The sequence below is a fragment of the Sinohyriopsis cumingii genome, chromosome 5 (genome assembly GCF_028554795.1).
Source record: "Sinohyriopsis cumingii isolate HCF-2022 chromosome 5, ASM2855479v2, whole genome shotgun sequence".
Lineage (NCBI taxonomy): Eukaryota > Metazoa > Mollusca > Bivalvia > Unionida > Unionidae > Sinohyriopsis > Sinohyriopsis cumingii.
The window spans coordinates 6,535,088-6,559,617 of record NC_142965.1 but is presented as its reverse complement, the minus strand read 5'-3'; the positions used below and the strand labels follow the sequence as shown (position 1 = coordinate 6,559,617).

Below are 24,530 nucleotides of genomic sequence, written 5' to 3'. Positions count from 1 at the left end.
GATGATTTAACTTGACCTGAAAGATCTTTATAGTGAAATGTACATCCCCAATTAAATTGGCCTATAAAATCAATATAATGGAATATATCCCTGATTGAGTTGGCCTATGAAATCAGTATAATGGAATATATCCTTGATTGAGTTGGCCTATAAAATCAGTATAATGGAAACTGTCCTTGATTGAACTGACCTAAAAAAATCAATATAATGGAAACTGTCCTTGATTGAACTGACCTAAAAAATCACTATAATGGAATAAATCCCTGATTGAGTTGGCCTATAAAATCAGTATAATGGATTATATCCCTGATTGAGTTAGCTTTTAAAATCACTATAATGGATTATATCCCTGATCGAGTTGGCCTATAAAATCAGTATAATGGATTATATCCCTGACTGAGTTTGCATATAAAATCAGTATAATGGAATATATCCCTGATTGAGTTGGCCTATAAAATCAGTATAATGGAATATATCCCTGATTGAGTTTGCATATGAAATCAATATAATGGAATATATCCCTGATTGAGTTGACCTATAAAATCAATATAATGGAATATATCCCTGATTGAGTTGGCCTATGAAATCAGTATAATGGAATATATCCTTGATTGAACTGTCCTAAAAAATCAATATAATGGAATATATCCCTGATTGAGTTGGTCTATAAAATCAGTATAATGGAATATATCCCTGATTGAGTTAGCCTATAAAATCAGTATAATGGAATATATCCTTGATTGAGTTGGCCTATAAAATCAGTATAATGGAATATATCCCTGATTGAGTTAGCCTATAAAATCAGTATAATGGAATATATCCTTGATTGAGTTGGCCTATAAAATCAGTATAATGGAATATATCCCTGATTGAGTTAGCCTATAAAATCAGTATAATGGAATATATCCTTGATTGAGTTGGCCTATAAAATCAGTATAATGGAATATATCCTTAATTGAGTTGGCCTATAAAATCAGTATAATGGAAACTGTCTTTGATTGAACTGACCTAAAAAATCAATATAATGGAAACTGTCCTTGATTGAACTGACCTAAAAAATCACTATAATGGAATAAATCCCTGACTGAGTTGGCCTATAAAATCAGTATAATGGATTATATCCCTGATTGAGTTAGCCTATAAAATCACTATAATGGATTATATCCCTGACTGAGTTTGCATATAAAATCAGTATAATGGAAACTGTCCTTGATTGAATTGGCCTAAAATAAAATAATGTTAAGGCCAAAAAAAATGTATTTTCAGTTGGCTGATCATCCCTGTTTTTTGTTGCCGATCCTAGCATTTTGTTCCTCCCAGGATTAAAAAAATAAAATTTGTTAAAATATTTGAACAAATTCCCAAAATTCATTTGTTCCTCTAATTGAGCTGGTTTTGTACAGTACATGAAGCACTTAGTACATTATAAATTATAATCATTAAAGAAATATATATATATATATATATATATATATATATATATATATATATATATATATATATATATATATATATATATATATTAAACTACCTACTTAACCTAATATTAATTCTAAAATGGGTGCAATAGAAAACACTTTTTTGCCTAATTGGCAAGTGACTGAACTGGCCTATAAAATCAATATAGTGGAATATATCCCTGATAGAATTCGCCTATAAAATCAATATAATATCAATATAATGAAAATTATCCATGATTTAATTGGTCAATAAAATCAGTATAAAAAAACATATCCCTGATTGAATTGGCCTGAAAAATCAGTATATTGGAAAACATCTTTGATTGAATTGGTCTATAAAATTATTATAGTAATTAAAATATATTCCTAATTAAATTGATGTTTATAGTCATCTTAGTGGAATTTATATTGCCAATTAAATTGTCCTATCAAATCAAATTGGCTTGAAAGATCATTATAATGGAATCTATGCCTAATTAAATTAGTCTCTAAAATCATGATAGTGGAATATATTAGAAAGGTATACATGTATATGGATCTCACTTCATTCACCTTGGATCAGTTTACATATGAAATGCATCTTGTTCAGTTTTTTCATTAGAAGTTTGCCCTGAAATTTGTACTCTTTATGAGTGCAATTAACAGTGATCAAAGTATTCAAATGATGGTGTTGTATTGATTCATAGATGAACACATAACTACAAAGACATTTTCTTTTTGTTTTATTAATTTGATGAAGCTAGTTTCATGTCATCATTATTTCTTTGCTAATTATTATAGTTCTTATTATATATATATATATATATATATATATATATATATATATATATATATATATATATATATATATATATATATATATATATATATATATATATATATATATATATATATATATTATGGATATGCTGATAAAAGTTCATTGTATTTGTTTTACATTTCCAACAAATCCATCTCTCTTATATGTGCTATAGCATGGGTAATCTACTTATTTAGATGTTACATGTAGGGCACAGACCATAACTTTTAACACATAACGGATCGCCAAATTAATATACTTTTTATGGTAAGATCGATAAATCGCACTAAAAACTTTTGAATGAGATGAAGCTTTTAAAAGGATGAAAATGATGTGCTGATGTTTTTGACAAAAATTCCCTTGTAGGTGCCCATTAATAAATTCAGCCCTGTGAGCTCTACCCTTTACGTCAAGAGAACCTGTGTAGCAACAGCAACAAAATATAAATGGTTTTTAGATTCACACTGACTACTGCATAGTCTACTCATATGGAGGCTTTTTGTTAAAAATTTTGCTAATTTTTTTTCAGTAATTATTTTCAGCCAATCAGTGTCCTTTGTTCTTTTAAATATGGTTTTTAATGTACACCATATATATGTTGGTTAATTGGTTAAAAAAATAATTAGTTTCTTGTGACTGTAGGGTATATGAAATGTAGTTAATATCTGAGGCAGACCAAATATTACCAACTTGTGGTCTTAAATATTTTAATATTATATTGAACACAAATATTACCATCTTTCGTGACCTGAAAATAATTTGACATTGATAATCATTTCTCCTGAAATTTAGACTAATAATTAGTGACATGGTTGCTTTTCTTTGACCAAATTTGCCAGCTTGTTTTATATTAAATAAATGTTCTTGAAGAATTCATGGACATATAGCTGTGAACCTGAAGCTGACAAGGAGTAAGAGGTGTGGGATTTTTCATTATGCACACAGTGTGGTAGTTATCATTATGCATTCAGTGTGGGATTTCTCATTGTGCTTTCAGTGTGGGATTTTTCATTATGCACACAGTGTGGTAGTTATCATTGTGCATTCAGTGTGGGATTTCTCATTATGCACACAGTGTGGTAGTTATCATTGTGCATTCAGTGTGGGATTTCTCATTGTGCTTTCAGTGTGGGATTTCTCATTATGCACACAGTGTGGTAGTTATCATTGTGCTTTCAGTGTGGGATTTCTCATTATGCACACAGTGTGGTAGTTATCATTGTGCTTTCAGTGTGGGATTTCTCATTATGCACACAGTGTGGTAGTTATCATTGTGCATTCAGTGTGGGATTTCTCATTATGCACACAGTGTGGTAGTTATCATTGTGCATTCAGTGTGGGATTTCTCATTGTGCTTTCAGTGTGGGATTTCTCATTATGCACACAGTGTGGTAGATATCATTGTGCATTCAGTGTGGGATTTCTCATTATGCACACGGTGTGGTAGTTATCATTGTGCTTTCAGTGTGGGATTTCTCATTATGCACACAGTGTGGTAGTTATCATTGTGCTTTCAGTGTGGGATTTCTCATTATGCACACGGTGTGGTAGTTATCATTGTGCATTCAGTGTGGGATTTCTCATTATGCACACAGTGTGGTAGTTATCATTGTGCATTCAGTGTGGGATTTCTCATTATGCACACAGTGTGGTAGTTATCATTGTGCATTCAGTGTGGGATTTCTCATTATGCACACAGTGTGGTAGTTATCATTGTGCATTCAGTGTGGGATTTCTCATTATGCACACGGTGTGGTAGTTATCATTGTGCATTCAGTGTGGGATTTCTCATTGTGCTTTCAGTGTGGGATTTCTCATTATGCACACAGTGTGGTAGATATCATTGTGCATTCAGTGTGGGATTTCTCATTATGCACACGGTGTGGTAGTTATCATTGTGCTTTCAGTGTGGGATTTCTCATTATGCACACAGTGTGGTAGTTATCATTGTGCATTCAGTGTGGGATTTCTCATTGTGCATTCAGTGTGGGATTTCTCATTATGCACACAGTGTGGGATATCTCATTATGCACACAGTGTGGGATTTCTCATTATGCACACAGTGTGGGATTTCTCATTATGCACACAGTGTGGTAGTTATCATTGTGCATTCAGTGTGGGATTTCTCATTGTGCATTCAGTGTGGGATTTCTCATTATGCACACAGTGTGGTAGTTATCATTGTGCATTCAGTGTGGGATTTCTCATTGTGCATTCAGTGTGGGATTTCTCATTATGCACACAGTGTGGTAGTTATCATTGTGCATTCAGTGTGGGATTTCTCATTATGCACACAGTGTGGGATTTCTCATTATGCACACAGTGTGGTAGTTATTGTGCATTCAGTGTGGGATTTCTCATTGTGCATTCAGTGTGGGATTTCTCATTATGCACACAGTGTGGGATTTCTCATTATGCACACAGTGTGGGATTTCTCATTATGCACACAGTGTGGTAGTTATCATTGTGCATTCAGTGTGGGATTTCTCATGCACACAGTGTGGTAGTTATCATTGTGCATTCAGTGTGGGATTTCTCATTATGCACACAGTGTGGGATTTCTCATTATGCACACAGTGTGGGATTTCTCATTGTGCATTCAGTGTGGGATTTCTCATTATGCACACAGTGTGGGATTTCTCATTGTGTTTTCAGTGTGGGATTTCTCATTATGCATTCAGTGTGGGATTTCTCATTATGCATTCAGTGTGGGATTTCTCATTGTGCTTTCAGTGTGGGATTTCTCATTATGCACACAGTGTGGAATTTCTCATATTACACTTAGTCTGAGATTCCTCATTGTGCCAGTATGATATTTCTAATCATGCACCCAGTGATGGATTTTTCATCCCACACACATGCAGGGGCCCCGAGTGGCCGAGTTGTCTAAAGCGCTCTTTGTTACGGATCACTGCCATCTCACCTCTGTCTGCGTGGGTTCTAGTCTTGGATTCGACTAATGTGGATATGTGAGAAAGCTTGCCAGTAGCTTCTCGTGGGTCGGTGGTTCTTTCCGGGGTTTTCCTGGGTTCTTCCTCCACCATTGATACTGGCCGCCATGTATAGCCAATCGTGTGCTGAAAAATGGCGTTAGGCCCTACAGCAACAACAACCACACACATGCGTATGGGTTGCTTTATTCTTATTTTCTTTTAATAAAAGGAGTGTTTTGTAGAAAGGAAATTAATTGCAAATTTATACTAAAGCTGAGAAACAAATTCATTGATGTTATGTGGTACAGCAAGATTGTCATTGTAAATTCACATTGTTTTGTGTACAGCAAAGATAGGAATTGTCAATTCAGACTGTTTTGTGTACAGCAAATATAGTCATTGTCAGTTCAAATTGTTTTGTCAACAGCAAGACATTCATTGTCGATTCAAACTGTTATGTCTACAGCAAGACATTCATTGTCGATTCAGATTGTTTTGTCTACAGCAAAGGTAGTCATTGTTGATTCAGATTTTGTCTGCAGTAAGGTAGTCATTGTCATTCAAATTGTTTTGTCTGGAGCAAAATAGCCATTGTCAATTCAAACTATTTTGTCTACAGCAAGATAGTCATTGTCAATTTTCAAATTGTTTTGTCTACAGCAAAATAGCCATTGTCAGTTGAAATTGTTTTGTCTACATCAAAATAGTCATTGTCAATTCAAATTGTTTTGTCTACAGCAAAATAGCCCTTGTCAATTCAAATTGTTTTGTCTACAGCAAGATAGTCATTGTCAATTCAAATTGTTTTGTCTACAGCAAAATAGCCATTATTAATTCAAAATTGTTTTGTCTACAGCAAAATAGCCATTGTCAATTCAAATTGTTTTGTCTACAGCAAGAGTCATTGTCATTCAGATTGTTTTGTCTACAGCAAGATAGTCATTGTCAGTTGAAATTGTTTTGTCTAGAGCAAAGATAGTCATTGTCAATTCAAATTGTTTTGTCTACAACAAGATAGTCATTGTCAGTTGAAATTGTTTTGTCTAGAGCAAAGGTAGTCATTGTCAATTCAAATTGTTTTGTCTACAACAAGATAGTCATTGTCAGTTGAAATTGTTTTGTCTAGAGCAAAGGTAGTCATTGTCAATTCAAATTGTTTTGTCTACAGCAAGATAGTCATTGTCAGTTGAAATTGTTTTGTCTACAGCAAGATAGTCATTGTCATTCAAATTGTTTTGTCTACAGCAAGATAGTCTGTCAGTTGAAATTGTTTTGTCTACAGCAGAGATAGTCATTGTCAATTCAAATTGTTTTGTCTACAGCAGGATAGTCTGTCAGTTGAAATTGTTTTGTCTACAGCGAGATAGTCATTGTCAGTTGAAATTGTTTTGTCTAGAGCAAAGATAGTCATTGTCAATTCAAATTGTTTTGTCTACAGCAAAGATAGTCATTGTCAATTCAAATTGTTTTGTCTGCAGCAAAGATAGTCATTGTCAATTCAAATTGTTTTGTCTACAGCAAGATAGTCATTGTCAGTATAAATTGTTTTGTCTGCAGAAAAATAGTCATTGTCAATTCAGATTGTTTCCATGCCAGTAAAATTTGTGTTTTCAAGTACATTCATGTTGGATAAACACAGCTGTTATGGCTGGCTCACATGGGCAAACTGTGCCACATAAAAACAAAAGAAAACAAGTTACCATGTTATCATCTGATGAAGATGTTTCATGATTCCAGTTTTTAATCCCACTGCCAGTATCTTTCTCGCCATGTTTTGGGTAATCTCTTGCAAAAATAAAAGCAAGCACACTGTCACAACTAAAAATGGCAGTGTCTAAACAAATTTTATTTAAGAACATTTCCTTCTTCTTGTACAACATCTGTTGCTGCACAGCATTCTGTGTCCACTATTATTAATTAGATAAAATGGATCAAATCTCATGATTATCCTATTGATTTCTAATCTTCTTATAGCTCAGCTTACAAACGTTCAAGTAAGTTGAACACGTGGTAGATAATTGATTGTACTGGAATGTAAAATTACCCAGTGTAAGATGATCAAAGTATAATTGATGTGGTAAGATTTATAGGTGTAGCATTGTTAGGATGAAAGAAGACAAAGTACGTTTCATGTGATAAGGCTGCATGGAGCATCCATGTTAAGGGCAGAGGTGGATTCGTGTGAGTGGGTGGGGTTGGATTGATGAGCTGGCATATGCCGTCGCCAGAAATAGGCATGGAAAAAGTGGAATGTTTCTTTGAGTATGTTTTCATTCCAGTAAAAGGGTTAAAGTTATGCCCTGAAAATGCTTAAAATGCAGAACCTTCTGGGTACTTAATCGTCTGGGTCACTACCATGGGTTTCATCCCACAAACCCCGTTATCAACTTGTTCATGTCCTCACCCCAACACCTAAATTATATTTCTGGATCTGCCAGTGAAAGGGGTGTGCGGTTGTCATTGGTTGCAGCTACATGAAAGTCACCAGTGGAGTTTTTTCAGTGATTAATTAATAAAGCTAATAATGGATGAGTCAGACTTAAAATATTGCATTTCTTTGAAAATTTCTTGAATCCAATTTTTGTTATAAAGGAAGTCCATTGTATTTAATTGGATTTCTCCCTGCTAACACCACCCCTCCAATCTTGCAAAGAAATCTTGTCCATCTGTTGCCATTGTGGTACATATTTCATGTCCTTATCAGACTACATGAATTCATTACTTGTGTCACTCTGTTGTACAGTTACCATTTTTTTTCTCAAAAACTAAAAGCAGTTACAGATACTAAAGCAAACAAAGAGAGAGGGAGAGAGAGATATGCTGTAAATGTAGGCTTGTTTAATTGAAATCTCAAATTTTGAAATGTCTGAACTGTAAGCCCTACTCAAATCATTGGTATGGCCTGGGACCCTGTGATAAGATCATTGGTATGGCATTGGACCCTGTGCTAAAATCATTGGTATGGCCTAGGACCCTGTGATACGATCATTGGTATGGCCTAGGACCCTGTGATAAGATAATTGGTATGGCCTGGGACCCTGTGATATGATCATTGCTATGGCCTAGGACCCTGTGATAAGATCATTGGTGTGGAGGACCCCGTGATAAGATCATTGGTATGGCCTAGGACCCTGTGATAAGATCATTGGTATGGCCTAGGACCCTGTGATAAAATCATTGGTATGGCCAAGGACCCTGTGATTAGATCATTGGTATGGCCTAGGACCCTGTGATTAGATCATTGGTATGGCCTAGGACCCTGTGATAAGATAATTGGTGTGGAGGACCCTGTGATTAGATCAGTGGTATGGCCTAGGACCCATGATAAGATCAGTGGTATGGCCTAGGACCCTGTGATAAAATCATTGGTATGGCCTAGGACCCTGTGATAAGATCATTGGTGTGGAGGACCCTGTGATAAGATCATTGGTATGGCCTAGGACCCTGTGATAAGATCATTGGTATGGCCTAGGACCCTGTGATTAGATTATTGGTATGGCCTAGGACCCTGTGATAAGATCATTGGTATGGCCTAGGACCCTGTGATAAGAATCTTTTTTAAGGCAGTCTACTGAATGTGTAGCTAAAAGAAAGGTTCAGCTTATCATGTTTTGTACAGAGATGAGAAGAAAAATGATGTAAATACACAGACTGGGTTGTTTATTTAGATGGGAGATACAAGAATTAGCAGATGGCTTTGCATTGAGTATCTCATCAGTGTCAGGGTAAGGGCATGTTTGGAAAATGTGAGACTAGGTGCTGATGATAAATCAGTGATGCTTATTTTGAACTGTTGCTTCTATATCAGTTACAGTTTATATCTGTGCTGGCCTTGACCCAGCATCAGTACCATCACAATGGCTATATTTACCTGGACTGCCAATTCAGTGAAAAACATATGAAAAATATGGACAAACCTAAAAATGTGACAAACCTACAATGTTTACGCTTGAGTTGAAATTATAAACATTTAAAGATTAAAATAATTAAAGATTACCAAAAAAAATTCAATGTTTTTTTAAAGTTTCCTTTTTAATTTGCTCCTTATAGACAGTGTTATGCTGACATGCCATCTGTCATGGTCAGAGTTGTTTGTTCTTCTGATTATTCCTAACAAACTGCACAGACCCAGATTTTCCGATGCTTTATGCTATGCAGATCTGGGTCTGTGCAGTTGATTTGACATAAAGTATACATGGTAATTAGAAAGAACCAGTGACATGTTTGTCAAGACAGACATTGAGGAATCAGTTGAGTGTGGGTAATTTATGGTAGGAACTGACAAAAAAGTTTTTGTTAAGGCAAAATATAAAGTAATTACATGTACTTCCTAGTCGACCTAAGGGAAAATGAACTTATTGTAGCATGTTCCTGCATCTGTGGTACTTTGTATGTTGTGTGTGATGCAACCATCCATCAGCAATTGCTCATTGCAACTCTGGAGTCTGATCCAATTTCAAAATCTGTTTCAGTTAATGAGCAGGATTCATGCGTATTAATGAGACGATCTTGTACATGGTTGTCTAACCTTGTTACCACTCTGGATGCCGTGTTTCTGATCCAGGTTTGATTTAACTTGGAAAATATGTATTTATTATTAGAATCCTAGTTTGATAATGACTGAAATCCATGCATATTAATTAGGCGATTTTGCATCTGATTGGCTGAGGTTGTTGCCACTCTGGAAGTTGTATTTCTGACTTAATTTTGGTTCAACATAGTGCTTATTTGATTTAGATCTCAGACTACTTTGATAATGAGAGAGATCTTGCATCTGATTGGCTGAGCTTGCTACCCTGCTTCAGGCCATATTTCTGAACCGTTTGTGATAAAACTTGCAATATAGGTTTATATCATCAAATGACTGGGTTAATGTGATAATGAGTGAGTTCTATTTGTACCATCCAGCCTGCATTATTTCTGATTCAGTTTTTTATGTCAAACTTATAATATTTTCATATCTCATCAAGGTCGTAGAAGAGTTCATTAAAGAGTAATACCCACATATACTAATGAGGCGATCTTGTATCTGATTGGCTGAGTTTGTTACTACTCTGGAAGCCAAATTTCTTGTCTGATTTTGATTAAAACTTGAAGAAAGAAAAAAAACCCATTTAACAAGATTTTACACACAAGTTCAGTAATGAACAATATCTATGAACATTGCACAGATAATCTTGTATATGATTGGCTGACCTTGTTACCACTCAGGAGTCAAGATTTCATTTCAGATCTCATTTTGATGAAACTTGGAATATTTGCTTATATCACAAAGTCAGCATAGTGCTTATTTTAATTCTTTAAAGAGGTGTTATTAGTGGCTTTGATTCCTGTAAAATATGGTGTAATCTGTACTCAGTCCCAGGTGGGGTTATATTATAGACTGATAGGCAACTGAAACAAACAAACCGCTTTGTTGGTCATATAGTGTGTTTGTAGACTTACAATAAATCAATTATAGTATATTTTCCTTTATAGCCAGTCATTTAGTTTGGTGACTGTTTGTTGTAAAATTGGTAGCTGTCTTAGTAGATGTAAAGTGCTTAAAATAGAGTTAACTAGTTAAGTTTAATTTGGAATAAATTTACTTTTAAGGATATATTTTTCAAGTAAATTCCCACTTGGAAATTCTAATACACATTTACACATTAAAGGTAGCAAAGGAGTGCATATGCAGAGTGAATAGACGGCTGTATTTTCGGTTATAGCATTTAGGTTTTGTACATTTTTATATGTATAATATTGTTAGTTAACACAGTCAGACCACAAGTTTAGCAGTACAACATTGAAGTCCTGGAAGATTTTCAGGGATGCTTTCTCTGAAGTTGGCTAGGATCCTTTATAAGCTTGGGCCAGCCACAGAACAGGGAGTTATGCCTCAACAACATATAAACAGCAACCAGCAATCGACAGAGCCAATGAAATAAACTACACCACCCTTGAATGTAGTTGAACAAAATGGGGCCAGGCCTAAAGTCGTAACTGCGCAACAACATAACATAATGCAGGAATCATTGAAGTGCAAGACTGCAGAAGACCGCTGGGGCACCTTCCAGCCATAAACAAAACAGCCCCTCTAAGGGCTCAAATTACTTTTTTAATTTTTAGGGATTACATTTTGGTTAGCAATCCCGATTTAATAAAACCACTCCACTAACTTGATCCTTTCATCCACCGCTTCAAAATTAAACACCAAATACCTAATAGTGACCAAAATTTTTATTTTGACGCTTAGACATTTTCATACACAGAAATTCATAAGGCATTGTACAGGTACACTAGGTACTAGAATTATTAGATCAGTTAGGAAATAGGAAAATTTATGACTCGTTTGATTTGAACAATTGCACAAGTGGCTTACACATTATTGGGTTTATTTATTGTCCACTAGTATAACTGGACTTGATTTGAAATGTAAATATGTCCTGGTGTTTGGGGGCTATTAGTGTAATGTGCCCAGTGTATTAGTTGTTTGAACTAACTATGTAAAACTAAATCTGATTGGCAGTTGAAATCTTCGGTTCATTTTCTTACTTTGTGGTGGCAGATATGTAAACTCAAATTTGTTTGGTAGTTGAATCCTTTGGTTGGTTTTCTAACTTGGTGGTTTCAGGTATGTAAACTCAAATTTGATTGGGAGTTGAATCCTTTGGCTAGTTTTTCTACTTGGGCTAACTCACGCATGCTGGTTATGAAAGGTTGTATCTGATTGGAGGTTGAATTCTTTGGCTGGTTTTCCAACTTGGTAGTGTTCGTTGTATAAACTCAGATTGATTGGTAGTTGACTTTTCTGGTTGATTTCTAACTTGCAATGTGCAAACATGATAGATTAATAAATCTAATTGAGAGCTGAATATTTAACTAATAACTCGTGTTCTTTTAGATGGGAATATTTGGTATTAACTATGATTGGAAATACTAATTTAACTCAACAAAACGCTCTTATTAGTTTGCTGATTGGAAATTGTTTGTTTGGGTTTGAGCACCATTCCTGGGTACCTTTCTACCTTGCCTCGTCCATACAGACTAATTAAGAAGTGTGACATTCGCACATAAACACGGAACTGTATTGGCACCATTCCTACAGTACTGACTAATTAAGAATCTCGACATTTGAGAATTAACAAGTCGCGAAAGTACTCGGTGCATAGGCGACTTAAATATTTTTTCATCATCATCATCGGTGCAGGGAATCTGCATGTAGAACTAGAAAGTTTATGGTCTAATTAAATGTAAAAACGTAAAACCTCTCTTCAGTCTGAGTTCCCCAACTACAGTTAAATCAGATTATGCACTACAAGATTTGGTAGAGAATTTGAAATGGAAATATTATTTTGTGGAATTATTTATCAAAAATTTCTGCTTCTATTTGCTTTAGGGGAAATTTATTATGTTTTGGCTGTACTGACTCCAGATGAAAATTCAGTAGCATTTCAATATAATTCATATGCAGGACCTTATGGCAAGACACCATGCACTAATTCAAACGGGTTCTCCCCTACGAACTAATCTTTGGGGGAGAAATGAAAGCTCCACCGGATATTTCCCTTGCCAACCCTACAAATATAAAAAGCAAGTAAAGGACACAACCACAGTATTTTTAACAACAACTAAAAGCACAGATGGTAATAACCACACAAATGGCCCATTACAATGTTCAGAAATTGCAGTGAAGTTACAACAACTACAATGATAAACATAGTCAAGAAACCTCCTTCCAGTAGGAAAAAGAACTGGCATACACCCACATGAACTCTTACTTTAGTGCATTTCAATCATCATTAGTATTCCACAAATTCTGCTCAAAATGTGAGATTCTGACAGAAGTAAATGCACAGCAGTGCTCTGTTTGTAGCTCAGATCTAAATGAGAAAAACTGCACCTCGTACTTTGTTGAAATTCCATTGCTATTTCAAATACAACAGTTTTCTTCAGAGATCAGAGATTCATAAGAAATTCAAGCATAGTTTTAACAGAAAGAAAAAGGCTCATAATAATATTGAAGATATTTATGATGGAGAACTCTATAAAAAGTTTTCATGCCAAGGCGGATTTCTGGATTGCAGCAATAGCTTGAGCCGGATGTGGTATACGATGGAGTGCCACTATTTAAGTCATCTAAAATAAGCACATGGCCACTCGTTTTCTCAGTGAATGAACTAATAATTCAGGAAAGATTCAAGTAGGAGAACATGTTTGCAGGTATATGGTTTGGCAGATCAAAGCCTTCATTGCATTGCTTTCTCAAGCCTTTTATTGAGAGTTTAACAAAATTCAGAGATGCAGGATTTGAAATACATTGTTCACATCATGCATCAATGATTGTTGTTAAAGATTTATTACTATGTGGTACTTGTGACTTTCCTGCCAAATGTATGGTAATGAATATGACCCAGTTTAATGGCAAACACAGATGTCCAAAATGCAGACAAGAAGGAAATGTTCGGAAAATTGTTAAAGGGCATACAAGAATGTTTCCTTTTGATGCAAATTGTATTGATTGACCAGAGAGAGGCTGTGAAGAATTCATACAACATGGTGATGAAGCTTTTGCTACCTCTAAGCCTGTTTTTGGAGTGAAAGTGCCATCTTGGTGGACAAATTGCTGCCCATATGTCATCAGTGGAACTGCTTGGTATTGTTCGTCATCTGCTTCAGCTTTGGTGTGATCCAGAGTTCTCTATTGAATCCTTTTCAATTTCAAACCAAGTTCATGTTGCAGATCAGGGGGCCCCGAGTGGCCAAGTGGTCTAAAGCGCTCACCGTTCCGGATCACTGCCATCTCACCTCTGTCTGCGTGTGTTCAAGTCAAGCTCGGCTAGCGTGGGTACGTGGGAAAGCCTGCCAGTAGCTTCTCGTGGGTCGGTGGTTCTTCCCTGGGTTTTCCAGGGTTCTTCCTCCACCAGTTATACTGGCCGCCATGTATAGCCTATCTTGTGCTGAAAAATGGTGTTAAACCCTAGAACAACAACAACAACAACAATGTTGCAGATCATAGACTGTTAGAAATCAAACCACCTTGTTTTGTCCATAATAGGCACCCAAGAAATATTAAAGAACAATCAAATTACTGGAAGGCATCAGAGTGCAGAGTTTGGCTTTTCTTTTATTCAGCTCCAGTTTTTTTTTTACTGTTAAAAGACCGGTATTTTCAGCATTACTTACTGCTTGTATAGTCATTTTAAATTTAGAATCAATTTCTTCTTAGGATTTACTGCATTGCGAAAAAATGTTGATCCAGATCAGTTGTATTTTTTTCAACCTTGTATGGAGATCAGCTTATGTCTGCAAATTTGTATCAATCGCTACATTTGCTTGATACTGTTAAACAGCTTGGACCGCTTTGGTATATTCCTGCTTTTCTTTTGAAAGTATAAATGGTAGACTTGTGAGTCTTTTTCATGGAACACAAAATCCTGTTGTTCAAATTGCCAATGCTGTTTCATCAGTGTTAAAGTTGCCTGCGCTTTCAAGTTCAGAAGATGCCAGTGAAACAGAAGTAGGAATATTCTTTCAGAAATTAAATGCCATATGTTATCATCACATAATTACAGAGACTTTATTTGATGGTGAATACATTATCAGTAAATAGCATTTACAAGTACTTGACATCAAATATCTTGCTTCATTAAGTCAGTCTGTAAATAACTTTGCAGTTGGCAATTGCTCAATATTTTACGGGATTTTACTAAATGGAATTTTTTTTTATCACAGTGTAAAATATAACACACATTCAAGAAATTTTTGCTCTGTTCTTTATTCATTCAATGGTGTAAACCAGTGTGGACAAATTATGTTCTACGTTAAAGTTTATCCACTGTGCTGCTACTTGATGAATGACTCCAGATGCATTCCTTCATTCTTTGCAATTGTAAATAAATTCACAAACGATGAAAAATGTTCATTAGTAGATGAAAACACATTTGTTTGTGCATGTTTAAATCACATTTATACTGGGAAATTGTCAGATCATTTTGTAGCCATACCTCTTGAAAGCATTGTTGGTCTGGGTTTATTTATTAATTTTTTAAAAGATGAGAGCTGTATCATTACTAAGACCTAATACTGTGGAAAGTGATGGAATTAGTTCTATAGTAAACATTGTATGGGATGGCTTTGATAATATACTTGTTATGTGTATTTGTAATGACAAGTTTTTGTATAGTTTAAAACTGTTTTACCTGTAGATTGAAATATTTGTATTTTTAGGAACATAAACAGATTAAAGACAACAAATGGTTATTTTATGAATATATTCCATGTCACTGACTGACAAAATGGCCAATTCAGTGTACAATCACTTATAGAATTTCTTTATTATGCAAAAAGCTCAATTGTTTATCTAACCTGGCTGATATTTTAAACAAGATATATCATTAAATTGGAAAAAAGATATTTGTAGAAATAAATTACATTTTGTATTAAAGAAGGACAAGAAATCAGTTTAATTTGAAATGTACAATGTATATTAATAATTTTCTTATTTAAGTTCAGACAGAGAAATGTTGGAATAATGCATTTTATTTATATTGCAGCTAAGTACAACTGTTGAGCATTTTTGCAAGAATTGAAAATCTGCATACATACATTTAACTAGAGTGCATTATCAGATAGTATGAATTAAAAACAAAATAACATTTAAATTTGACTAGTTTCTTACTGCACATGATATATAGTCAAAATGTATATTCAACATTTCAACAGGTACTGTATGATCTCATGCAGGAGCTATAACTAGCTGCCAACTTTCAACTTTCATCACTGATTAACACATTAACCTGTAGCCTACTGCCGAGCTCTGTAGCGTCATGGTCATGCATGATACACTAAAGTGGGTGGTATTATAGAAAGGTAGACAGATGTAGCTCTACAATGATACCAAAAAGTCTGGAATACCTAGTTGCACCACAAAATACAGATAAATTCATTTTTTGGACCCAATTTTTTTTCTACCCAAAATTCGCCCATGGTCATAATCCAATTTTGTGTCCGGATTTTAGACTTTTTGGTCTCAGATCTAAGGCAGACCTTTGGAATAAAGAGTGGTCTCGATACAATAATAATGGCTCCATCTAGCAAAAAAAGAAAAAGAACTTCAACTTTTACCCTTCTGCTCATGCACGAGCAAAAAAGCTAATGAAAAATGATGTTTCTAACTCAACTAGGCAGTATGTTATTGAAAGATCACCTGCGATTTGGTGTTTTCAGATCTATTCAGAAATAGCTTTCAAAATGTGTTTCCTACTCGATTTTCAGGTAAAGATGACAAAACCCTCCAGGGGTTAATGTGTTAAACTGCATTTTGATGACGTCAGCAAATTTGAACATTCCTTGCATATTTAATGACTTGTGCATCGACAATGCACATAAATTACAAATTTAGCCATTCCTTGACAATTTGTAAAAAAATTAAAAATCCTTGTTAACACATTAACCCCTAGTGACGAGTTAACATGGCAGGAGGTAGTAGCCTACTGCTGAGCTCTGTAGCGTCATGGTCATGCATGATACTCTAAAATGGGTGGTATTATAGAAAGGTAGACAGATGTAGCTCTACAATGATGCAAAATAATCTGGAATATCTAGTTGCACTACAAAATACAGATTAAAAAAAACTCATCTTTTGGACCCGATTTTTTTCTACCCAAAATTCACCCATGGTCGGAATCCGATTTTGTGTCCAGATTTTAGACTTTTTGGTCTCAGATCTAAGGCAAACCGGTATGAACTTACCTTTGCAAAAAGTAGGACAAAATGGGCATTTAGAGTAAAGAGTGGTCTCGATACAAAAATAATGGCTCTGTTTAGCAAAATAATTTTTAAAAAATTCCAACTTTTACCCTTCTGCTCATGTGCAAGCCAAATAGCCAATGAAAAACGATGTTTCTAACACAACTAGGCAGTATGTTATTGAAAGATCACCTGGGATCTGGTGTTTTCGGATCTGTTCAGAAATAGCTTTCAAAATGTGTTTCCTACTTGATTTTCAGGCGAAAATGACAAAAGCCTCCAGGGGTTAATGTACTAAATTGTACTGCAAGCTTGTATGCAGGCTTATGAAGAATTTTAGATTTTGCCAGCTTGCAGACTTGGCTAAGTTTTCCGTTCAACAATCTATCATGCATCTTTATGAATCCGATCTAGCTAAAGTTTCGGATCTGTGAGAAGTTAAGAGACAAAAAAATGTCAAAATTATTGTGACTTTCCATTTGGTCTGGCTACATTACAGTTGTCCCAGGTAACCGGTATTGTCAAGACTGAAGCTTTATTGATACACTGTCATGCCATAGGGAAGAATCCATGCAATTATTTCTAGATGTATGTATTAGTTTTCATAACATATAGTGTTAACATACATTTAAAATGAGTATTTTATGTGTTCCAGTTCCCATGAACTTTTGCACAATACACAGGTTGTAATCTGTTTATAAAGCAAATAATGTCAAGACAACAGCTGATTGATTGAAATCTAGTTAATGATCTAGACATGTTCCAGTTATTTTGGACAATCAGCAATCTTGTTTGGGTGCTTGTGTGTAGCTCCCTGGAATGGAGGTTTTACCAAAATGAATTATTTACTATGATAGTTGGAAAATTGGGACAGAATTCTTATTTCAGATGCAATTTACTGTAAGTTTTATTCAGGAAAGTTTGTACACACTGATATAAATATCTGCTAATGTTGTTACTCTGGCATGACAATGTAATAATAAAGCTAATGTCTTTTAACTCTGGCATGACGATGTAATAATAAAGCTGTCTTTACTCTGGCATGACAATGTAATAATAAAGCTGATGTCTTTTAACTCTAGCATGACAATGTAATAATAAAGCTGTCTTTACTCTGGCATGACAGTGTAATAATAAAGCTGATGTCTTTACTTTGGTATGACAATGTAATAATAAAACTGATGTCTTTACTCTGGCATGACAATGTAATAATAAAGCTGATGTCTTTACTCTGGCATGACAATGTAATAATAAAGCTGAACAGTCTTGAAAATACTGGTAACAAGTATAAAAATGTCTGAACTAATTTAAGTCATAGAATTTTGACATTCTCTATCTCATAACTTCTCCCATATCTGACTGGTGAAGATGTGTGATCACTTACAGAAAGAAAAATTATGACACCTGGATTACTTAAACAAAAGGCTACATGTACAGCTGCCATTTCTTGCCCTGGACTACGAAATTAAAATTCATTCATGAGGCAGGCTCGAGGAAAGGAGTAATTTCATTGTTTTTTTAGTATTGTTAGCATCTTTGAACTTTGACAGGCTTCGAAAACATCAAACGTTGACACAGTGCTTGCTAATTGCATTGAACATTGGCAGCTTGTTGATTGTTTGGTTTAAATGTGGAATGATGACGTTATCCAAACTGTTAGGGATCAGATTAGATTTTTGCCATTATTAGTTTTCAGCCACTGTGTGAACGCCATGGTCGTCAGAAAGTAATTGATGGTACAGCTTTATGGATTGTGTTTTAAGGATGAGGTCATACATTAATGACCAATTAGTAGCTTAGTGTTGTTTGCTCCATTGGCTCCCATTGATGTTGAGTATACGTGATTGGTCTTGACAGGTGTTTAATTTGTGCTGATACAGATGGCAGTACCATTGAAGTGACTGTCGTTTGTTGTCCTGATATTTTTGTTCTTCTGTACTCCTTATTGAATGTATTTTTTGCAGCATATCCATGAAATTAAATACTGTAACACCTGATGTGTTTTATCGGAAAAGACCAGATTTCAGGATTTAAACAATTTAATAAATAATAAGGGTGAGATAGAACATGCCTTTCAGTATAGCATAGTGATTTACATCAACCCAGTGCTGGTCATAATGCTGTCAACTTCTGATAATATAGAGCTCACATTTGTTCATCTTGATGCCAAAATTCCATGGTGTAATACACGATATTATGGCAAATTTATTGTAAGTTTTTAATTTTTATGCGTAATGCCAAAACTTATTAGATTTACTGTAACACATTCTGACATAGTAACATGATCCCAAAATGTAAAATTAATTTTAGTGCTTGTGTGCTTGAGCATTGTGGTGGAGATAGTAGCGGCTTTATCAAGAATTACTACATAATAATTATAAGGCAGTTAAATTCAGTGGAAAATAATGTAATAAAAATAGTTAAAATTATTTAAAAAATTTAATTTACTTTATGAATTTTCTAGCTTTAAATTTAATAATGTATGTTTTATTCAACTGGAATTTGAATGCTTGACCAAAATTCTTTTCTAATTAAATGTTCATACTTTGCCACTGTGACAGCCATCTGCCATTGCGGTGTCTGTACTCATATTTAGAGACTCCTATTCACATAACTAGACCTTAGTTAGCCATTCAAAGCTTGTCTTTCACAGGGTTATATAGTGGCTTCCATCAACTGTTTGTCCTTTTCAGGCTTAGTCATAGTAGTTTCCGTCAACTGTTTGTCCTTCTCAGGGTTATAGTCGTAGTGGCTTCTGTCAACTGTTTGTTTGTCCTTCTCAGGGTTATAGACATAGTGGCTTCCGTCAACTGTTTGTCCTTCTCAGGGTTATAGTCGTAGTGGCTTCCGTCAACTGTTTGTCCTTCTCAGGGTTATAGTCATAGTGGCTTCCATCAACTGTTTGTCCTTTTCAGGGTTATAGTCGTAGTGGCTTCCATCAACTGTTTGTCCTTCTCAGGGTTATAGTCATAGTGGCTTCCATCAACTGTTTGTCCTTCTCAGGGTTAGTCATAGTGGTTTCCATCAACTGTTCAAACTGCATGGGAAAATACCTCTGAACACAAAATTGTCTTCTCAATGTCCGTGGTGTGCATATTTTACTCTCGATCATCTTTGTACATTCATAACTATGGTGCTGTGGAACTGAACAAAATAGACAAGTGAATTTCGATGTGAATCGAGCAAAAGTGTTTTGTACTGATGCTGCAATGAGTCATAATAGGGTTCAAAATAGTCAAATGCATACCATTTTGCACATTAACAAGTAGTAAAGAACTTACGATAAAGCAAAGTTTAAAAAGAATGTGATTCTTCAGTTAATTACATTGATTCCATCACTATCCTGTGACTTGCTTTTTAGTAACAGTGCTCCACCTGATGGTTGAAGTCACTAATTTATGGGCTGACATTTGCAGATTTGATAAATGTGCCACATATCAGAAAGGTAAGGTAACTCATTTCCTTAACTATTCATGAGAAATTCCAGCATTACACACGCATGGTCCAACTTGGAAATGAATAGGGCACAGTAACTCCAAACAAATGTCTGTACTTCTTTTCCACTTAATGTTGGCCTTCCGGGAATTGTAGAGATGATGCCCAGTGATGAATTCCTATACGCATGACAACAGTATGAAATTTGAAGGACCAGATTAACTTTTTTATATTTACACTTAGCATAAAACACACATCCATAGAAACTGTTGTCGACAGTTTAATTATGGTGGGGGAGGGTGGGTGATAGCATATGAACGGGAATGGAAAAAGCAATTCACACATGGTAAATATTTTCACTGAAAATGAGGTGATGAAAATGCTTCAGTCTCATAGGTCAAGCATCATCCAACAACATTTAACATAAAATAATTGTTGTTGTAGTTGTAGTAGGGTTTTAATGCCATTTTTCAGCATAAGATAGGAAATAAATGGCAGCCAGTATAAATGGTGGAGGAAGAGCCCTGGCAAACTCCGGGAAGAATGACTGACCCACTAGAAGCTACTGGCAAGCTTTCTCACATACCCACGTTAGCCGAATCTGAGACTCAACCCATGCAGACAGAGGTGAGATGGCAGTAATCTGGAATGGTGAGCACTTTAGACCATTATGCCACTCGGGGTCCCCATCAAATAATCTTGATGCATTAAATGAACATGGTTAATGCCTGCAAAAACTCCATTTATGATACATTAATGGTATTACAGTACCTACAAATGGGTATGTGACTTTTTGGCACTGTTTGTTTTGGTTCTAGTCAGTTTGGCACTAGCTGTTTAGGTGCAGGCTGTTTTGGCGTGAGATAAAATAACATGTTGTGTTTATACAGAACATATTAGATGTTGGAGTGGGCAGATTGGCGCTACAACAAAGAATATACTTTTAGAGAATTTTAATTTGAAAATGATGCTGAAGAGGGAGGGATAAATAAAAATTCTGTACACATGTATTGCAGTTTTTTTTATTATATTTTATAATTGTGACAATATTATTCTTTTCCTTTTTTTATATCACAAATTGCTCCATTCAGCAAGAAATTTTTCTTTTGCAAATGGTATGGTCACTTTTGTTAGGAATAATTAATACTATTTACCAGTCTTTTGATTATTTGATGTTGGATTTGATTATTTGATGTTGGAAGATGCTGCCTCTTGTCTATTCTGACACATCCCACCCTTTTCTGGATCATTTTTAAACTTAAATTCATTAAAAATCATAATATTTTGTTAAGGGCACAAGACGCTGTCCCCATTTTTCCTCAGAATTTTATGGTAAAAAATGCATTCTATAGGCATAAAAATCTGGAAACATTTAAAAACAAATATGCTCTTTGATGTAGCACCAAGTCTACGCTGGCTCCAACATCAAATCCTAAACATATAAATGCTATATTCTGTTTTATCTTTCATGCGAAAATGGCTGGTACCAAACTGTCTGGAGCCAAAACAGTCGCACCAAAACAACCAATGTCAAGAAAGACCACCTTCCCCAACCTCCAACCTATGTCAAGAAAGACCTCCTTCCCCAACCTCCAACCTATGTCAAGAATGACCTCCTTCCCCAGCTTCCAACCCATGTCAAGAAAGACCTCCTTCCCCAACCTCCAACCCATGTCAAGAAAGGCCTCCTTCCTCAAGTATGCAAACTTGACAAACAAATCCATGAATTTAAATACCCATGAAAATGTTTTTCTTTTTAAACCTATGAAAATTGAGACCTTGAAAATAAATGATATAACAGTGTATGTTTATCTGAGGGGACATTAGAACATAATAGTTTTGTGGTTTTGACCCATTATAGTGTCTAGCTTTTTAGCAGTGTAGTGTAGTGAAGTGTGTTGTGTTGAGTGTAACAAGGACAAGAAAGTGTAATTACTGCAGCTCACTCATCCCTGAACAAGTGCTTAGGAAATTTAATACCAGCAATATAAAACCTGTCGCTGTTACGGAGCTGGTACTTTTGGGGGCAGAAAATACCCTGACTGTATGACGAGAATTCGTCCTCCCATTAGGGTGAACCAGAAGATTCTAGAACACTTTTGCTCATGTGCTTTGTCCATCATTATTTGTACAGTGGCAGCCATTATGGCTGCTTAAAAGCTATGTTGTAGAGAAATTGCTGTTGCTTTGTGTTTCTTGTTGCGTTTTGTATTTTCTCTTTATGTATATAATTTTTATTGTGATGGAATTACCCTTGGATTTGTTCTGCTCTTTTTGAGTTATCGATTAGCATTTTTTCTGATTGTGTTTGGTATGGCTTTGCATTTAGTCTTACCCCAACGGGTGTTAACATAGTTATTATTACTGAGAATTTATTTCTAGCTCAGGTAGGTTTTTATTTAAATATCCTTATCCTTGTCAAATTTGGACTCACATATGTTGATTTTTATCACAGTAATGAATCTTTGTATTTTAGTTATTTTATATGATGGGGCCCCAAGTGGCAGAGTGGTCTAAAGCACTCTCTGTTACGGATCACTGCCATCTCACCTCTGTCTGCGTGGGTTCGAGTCTCAGATTTGGCTAATGTGGGTATGTGAGAAAGCTTTCCAGTAGCTTCTCGTGGGTCGGTGGTTCTTTCTGGGGGTTTCTCGGGTTCTTCCTCCACCATTAATACTGGCCGCCATGTATAGCATATCTTATGCTGAAAAATGGCATTAAACCCTATAACAACAACATTTTATGTGAATCAGTATCCATTAGTTTGCCATTTTATTATACTTTTTTAACAATCATAAACTGCCAAATTAATTGTTGCCAATTCTCGAGTAAGGCTGGTTGATATCATTTTATGACTTTAGTGTTATTTGGGTTTTATGGCCTTATTTTATGTGAATTTGGTCTGCAGACTGATATTGATTTTGTTTATTACTTTGTTACAATAACGATTTTGTTTATTACTTTATTACAGTAACGATTTTGTTTATTACTTTATTACAATAACGTATTATCAGATTTAACATTTTCGTTTAATGGGAGTGATATTGATTTTGTTTATTACTTTGTTACAATAACGATTTTGTTTATTACTTTATTACAATAACAATTTTGTTTATTACTTTATTACAATCACAAATTTGTTTATTACTTTATTACAATAACAGTTTTGTTTATTACTTTATTACAATAACGAATCATCAGATTTAACATTTTCGTTTAATGGGAGAAGTGTTATTTTTATAAGAGAAAAGCAGATACGACATCAGTTTTTTCTCTCCTTATGCTGTGCTTTTAGCTATTGAACGCCACTTCATTCTTGTAATCAGTATCAGACAGTATTATTATCCATGTTATTAGTAGTCTTACCCTACTTTGTTAGTAATTGCTAATTAGTCATCGCCAATTCTCGAGTAAGCCATTTTGTCACTTTTATTAATTTGTTTTAGTATTATTAGTTGGATTTATTGCCATCATTAAATTTGGTCTTTGGAATTGTATCGATTCGTTTTATTGTCTTTTACAGTCATGAATCATCATATTTCACATTTTCTTTTAAATGTCACTTGTGCATTTTTTAATCTCAAAAGGGCAGGTTTCACACCATTTTCTCATTTATTTAGTGTGTTTAGTACTTGAACGTCATTAATTCTCATCTTTGCAGGACTTCCTTTTTGCAATGAAACATCGATGATTGTTTTTTGTCTCTAAGACAAAAGTTTGGAAAGTTGAGTTCTTGCTGTTATTATATTAGTATAGACTTGATCCATGTACATACCTTTGTACATTTACTTGTGTAGAAGTATTTAAATGCATCTTTACAGCTTTCTCTTTCATGACTAGCCAGTGTCTGGGTGGGTGATACCACTCCACTTGCCTATCTCTAGTTGGTTGGGGTCTGGTACCAGCAGTGCGCAGATAAATTTTTTAGACACAGGCCCCAGCCTGGTGACTAAAAAAATTTCACAAGCCTTGACTAAAATTCTACAACCCTGGACTAATGCCCCTGTCCAGTGTGGGTGGTAACACTTTATCGACACAAGCTTTTGCTTATTATTTCTTTCAACCAATCATATTTCATGGCTAAAATCATCCTGAAAAGCATAGTTCAATTAGTAGTAAGTATTTTAAAAAGGATAATGAATATTAATCAAAAGAACTAATCAAAATGTTCAA

At 35.0% G+C, this 24,530-nt stretch overlaps 1 protein-coding gene and 1 pseudogene across 1 annotated transcript in view; both read left to right on the top strand.

The window, feature by feature from the left end:
* LOC149798570 (diacylglycerol kinase delta-like) overlaps positions 1-24,530 on the top strand; it is a 241,883-nt gene that overhangs the window by 32,675 nt on the left and 184,678 nt on the right. The gene's annotated exons all lie outside the window — the stretch shown is intronic.
* On the top strand, positions 13,054-23,854 carry LOC149798571 (uncharacterized; annotated as a pseudogene).